At 53.2% G+C, this 4,600-nt stretch overlaps 1 long non-coding RNA gene across 3 annotated transcripts; it reads right to left on the bottom strand.

Moving 5' to 3' along the window:
- Positions 1 to 35: 35 nt before the first annotated feature.
- LOC140695732 (uncharacterized) lies at positions 36 to 4,353 on the bottom strand. Of its 3 annotated transcripts, none has more exons than XR_012071591.1 (4): positions 3,170 to 4,353; positions 1,901 to 3,037; positions 1,406 to 1,518; positions 36 to 506 (listed from the first exon to the last, which is right to left on the bottom strand). It is a non-coding gene; the product is annotated as an uncharacterized lncRNA (long non-coding RNA). The 3 variants fall into 3 exon arrangements; XR_012071590.1 differs by lacking the exon at positions 36 to 506 and having other exon boundaries at positions 996 to 1,518; positions 1,901 to 2,012; positions 2,798 to 3,037; XR_012071589.1 differs by lacking the exon at positions 36 to 506 and having other exon boundaries at positions 996 to 1,518.
- Positions 4,354 to 4,600: the final 247 nt, after the last annotated feature.

Raw genomic sequence — 4,600 nt, forward strand, 5'->3', positions numbered from 1 at the left:
CTTGCTAAAAATTGCTTTTTTTTCATTTTTCAGTTTTATTAGGTAGAATTGTTACACTTTGCACATATATAGTGTATTGTATGTAAATACATGTGTGCAACACATGCACATACTTGTTTCCGTTTACATACGTGTGCTGTTCATTGTTTCTAAGAACAGTTTAGATCTTTAGCTTTTTAAACTTACTTAGTCATCAAAGGAATAAAGCCAACAACAAAATAAGGATCAACAGAATGCGGTGATCCAATTATAACGGACAGTCAGATGTGCTTCACATGTTCAAGAAATCAGTCATCTAAGTTACAAATAATTAGTTCATTTGTGTCCCTTTTTTCAGATTCCAGATACAGTGATGTCACATGGCACTTGTCTCTCTCTGGCTCACTTCACCTAGAATGACGATCTCCAGGTCCATGCATGTTGCTGCAAATGGCATTACTTTACTCTTTTTCATGGCTGAGTAGGATTCCATGTGTATGTATACCACAGCTTCCCCATCCAGTCATCTGTTGATGAAAAAATGCATTTTTATGACATCCTCAGTTAAAGAAAGTAAGAAAATCGTCAAGAAACTAGAGAAAGAAAGTGAGCTTGGAGGTAAAGCGTGAGCACACAGAAGGATGGGGCTTCTTTGAAACCAGGCCTTGAACCAAAAGCAGAGCTGACTGTAAGAGTCCAAGGCTAACTCAGGGACTCCGGCAGAAATGAGCTGAACTAAGGTTAAGAGCTTACATCTCGTAGACTTCTAGGCTTCAGAGTTTAAGATCGATCAAAATAAGCTCGCGAACAAAGACCACAAAGAAAACACACCAATGTGAGTGGGAGTCAAAGGAAACAATAAAGGAAGTTTAGGCCCAGAAGCTTCTGGTCTGGAACTGGAAATACAGAATATTCCATAGGATGCATGATACATTTAAATGCAGGAAGACCCCGAGAATGAGCCACAAGAAGGCTTTCTACGTGTCAGGAAGGTACGTAAGAGACCCAAACAGCTTTCAGGAATAAATACACCTGTTAAATTAAACTTAACAGCTAAATTAAACAGCAGATTAAACACAGATGAAGAAAGAATGATTAAACTGGAAAGTAATCCTAAGAAATTACTCAGAAAGCAGACGCAGGAGAGAGGGTGAGAGATGGACAGCATGAAGGAGAGGTTAAGCACTGGAGGACAGAATGGGGCCTAAGACGAGTCTGGATGGAGACCAGGGAGACAAGAGACTGTCGGGGGGATTCTAAGAGATGCTGTGGGTGTTTCCCTGAAATTACACGGCATGACGAGCAGGTGCAGGAGGCGTCATCTATAACCAGCTGCACAGATAAGAAAGCCACTCCTGCACATCTTGTAGGGAGAGGCAGACACCACAGACAGTGTGACTTTAAAGGCCATCAGACGGAACATCACCTACAGAGGAAGAGCTGACGGACAGCAGCCTTCTCGACGGTGAAAACAGAAGGAGCGGTGCACATGTGACAGAAAGTAGCTGTCAGCCTGGACACGTGTACCCAGCAACGTCTCTTTAGGAAAAAGAGCAAACCCCACATTTTTAGACAAATAAAAGCTCAGTTACCACCAACAAATCTGCACTAAGGGGACTTTGCAAAGATAAAAACCAAGAAGGAACAGATGCAGAGCAAACATTGACAGAAGCCACAGGGACGCTGGAGAAGTGCTTTCAACACACCCCTCACCCACATCAGGCCCCTGGATTGCGAAAGGAGCGAAAATGCAGATTTGGACAACACAGCGAATGAGCCGGGTCCACCAGGCGTCTGCGGGACACTGGACTCCCTTTTTAGGAAGTGTGCCCTCTCCTCAGGCACGCGAGTGGGGCCGTTTCCCAAAGCAGAGCCTGCGTAAGCCTGCCATCCGGGCGCAGGTGGGCTGTGTCCCCCGCACCTGCCCCACTGCCCTTGCTGCTTCCACAGTCCGTGCTGAGCAGGTTGGCTGGGACACCATGCTGAGTGTCCCCCACGGTCCTTGTGTCCGGGGTTCCTCGAGCTGCTTGCACCTGTGGTTTACAGTTTACATCAAATTTGGAAACATTCTGGCCATTGTTTCCTCTAGCATTTTTTCTGCACCCCCAACCCTAATATTTTCTCCTCCTCTTCGAGGACTTGGATTAAACATGTAGGCAGTGGCAGCTATCCCTCAGATCCCTGTTGGTTTTTTAAAAATTCTCTTCTCTCTGCTTCACTCTGGGTAGCTGCATTGCTATGCTTCTTCAGTGCCTAATCTGCCAGGCATCCTGGTCAGTGTGTTTTTCTCATCTCAAACCTTGTAGTTTTTATCTCCATGAATTTTTTTTCCGTAGGGGGAGGTAATTCAGTTTATGTCTTTCTTTAGTCTTAGAGAAGGTCCTAGGGATTGAACCCGGTACCTCGTGCATGCTAAGCATGCGATCTGACTGCATGGATTTAATCTACGGCGATCTCTCCCATGTCTCTCACTCACTCTTAGCACATGTGGAATAAGTCATAATTCTGTCTTATTGCCCTGTGTCAGTTCTGGGTTTGCTTCAAATTAGAACTATCTTCTCATGATAGGTCTTTTTTTTTGCTTCTTTGCACACCTACTAGTGCCGATGCGCTATGTGGTGATCACATTTACCCTTGGGCCCTAGGTATTTCTATTTTCTTACACATTTTCTTGAAGATCGGTCTGAGACGCAGCCTGGCCTCTGTGCCTTGCTGCTGAGAAGTGTAGGCAAGCCCAGGACAGAGCTCAGACTACAGCTGATCACTCCTATGGAGCGGTCCCCTTGCACAGGTTTTGAAAAATGGATTAAATGCTCACCTCATGGCTAACACAACAAGGGGATCTTAACAGTGAGCAGTATTTCTCGTTATTTCATTTGCATTGTTAGTAGTAACTTCCAGGCGACGGTGCTGCTCAGAGCCGTGTGGGACAGCGAAGGCACAGCCCAGCTTCAACCTCGTCAGGACCTCCAGTCATGGGGAGCAGGACTCTGTTTTCCCTGTTTTTCCGACTCGAGGATTTTGTGTTTTGTTTTTGTTCGTTTTTTAAATTTTTTTTCTGGTGGAGGAGGTAATTAAGTTTATTTTTAGGGGAGGCACTGGGGACTGAGCGCAGGACCTCCCCCATGCTGCACGTGTGCTCTACCGCTGAGCTACACTCCGCCCACCGACTCTAGAGTTGTGGACTTGCCTGCTTTCCGGAGTGTGCAACTTTCCAGGGAACGAGAATTAGAAGCCTAACTTGAGCCAGTTTTGTGCAGAAGTAGAAGCCAGAGGGGTTGAGTGGAAGGCACTGGGACCAGGACCACATTGGTGTTGGTGGCGTGAGCCTGCTCATCCTTGGTTCCCGAAGAGTCAGGAAAACCTGTCCTCACGAACAGCAGCACGCATGGCCCCTTCTCTGGTTCAGCTCTCCAGCTTCCTCTGCTGCCTTCGCCGGGCTCCCTGGCTTGGCTGGAATCTTGGGCGTAGACAGGAGCTGCTGCCGGCACTTCTGATTCAGATGAGATCTGGGAGCAGGGCCAGGTACAGGGTGGGGGCCCGGTCCCTGCAGCCAGGACCGAGGACAGAGCCTGCAAGAATGCTGCGGGGTTGGTGGTGGTGGGTGGGCTCTGCAGCTGGGAGGGGAGGGCAGCCTCCACAGGAGGGGGTCCTGGAGGATAAAGAGGGAGGCCCTGCGCCCCAAGTCCCAGCTCTCAGCATCAGTCCCTCCCGTCAGCCCAGCCCCAGAACCTTCCGCTGAGCAACCTCCTGCCCAAGGATGGGACACTCCCTAGCGGCGCAGAGCCTGCCTGGTGGGGAGGGGCAGCAGGTGTCCGGAGAAAAGAGAGGAGAAAAGGGAAGAGACAGGACTGCGGTTTTCTCACGGGTGACCCGCGGAGGCCCATGTCGTACACAGGACTGCAGGCCTCCAGCTGGAGTTGGCGGGGGTGGTGGGGGGGCGCTGCCGCCGCTTGTTCCGGGGAAGACGGCCCAGCTGCGCACCGCGCCTAGTGCCCGGCACGGACCCGCCTCCCCGCCTCGGCCCGACCCCACCCAGGCGCTCGCCCCACGCTCCTGCCGTCCACCAAACTCTCGGGGAGCGGCCGCACTTCCCGCCCCACCCTGAGCCCCCTCCGTTGGGGCCGAGCCCCATTACCCGGAATCCCTGTGTTGGCCCGCGAGTCTCCGTGGAGAGGCCAGCACCTGGTCGCCCCGCCTGGGAGGCCCATCGGGGAGCCCATCCACCCACCCGCGTCCGGGGTCCCGTGGGGCCAAGTGGGCCGCACAGGCACCGCCCCCGCCCCGCGCCGCGCGGAGCCGCTTGGCCCCGGGGCCCGCGCCGACCCGCCTTGTAAGGCAGAGGCTGCGCTCCGGCTGCCTCGATCGCCCCGCGCTCCCGGGCGGGAGGGGCCGGGGCGGAGCCGCCCAGAGCGCGCAGGGAGGGCCTGAGGGGCGTGTCGGGTGGGGGCCAGTGGGGCCCGGCCAACAGGCCGCGTCCTCCAATGAGAACGCGGGCCGGGCAGGGCGTGGGGCTGCTCAGGCGCGGAAGCGGGGAGCCGGGGCGGGCCAGTGGTGGGGCCCGGCGGGTCTAGGGCGGGCTAGAGGCCGGGGGCGGGGCTGGCCGGCCTGTGGGTGGGGC

The sequence above is a fragment of the Vicugna pacos genome, chromosome 3 (assembly GCF_048564905.1).
Source record: "Vicugna pacos chromosome 3, VicPac4, whole genome shotgun sequence".
Taxonomy (NCBI): Eukaryota; Metazoa; Chordata; class Mammalia; order Artiodactyla; family Camelidae; genus Vicugna; species Vicugna pacos.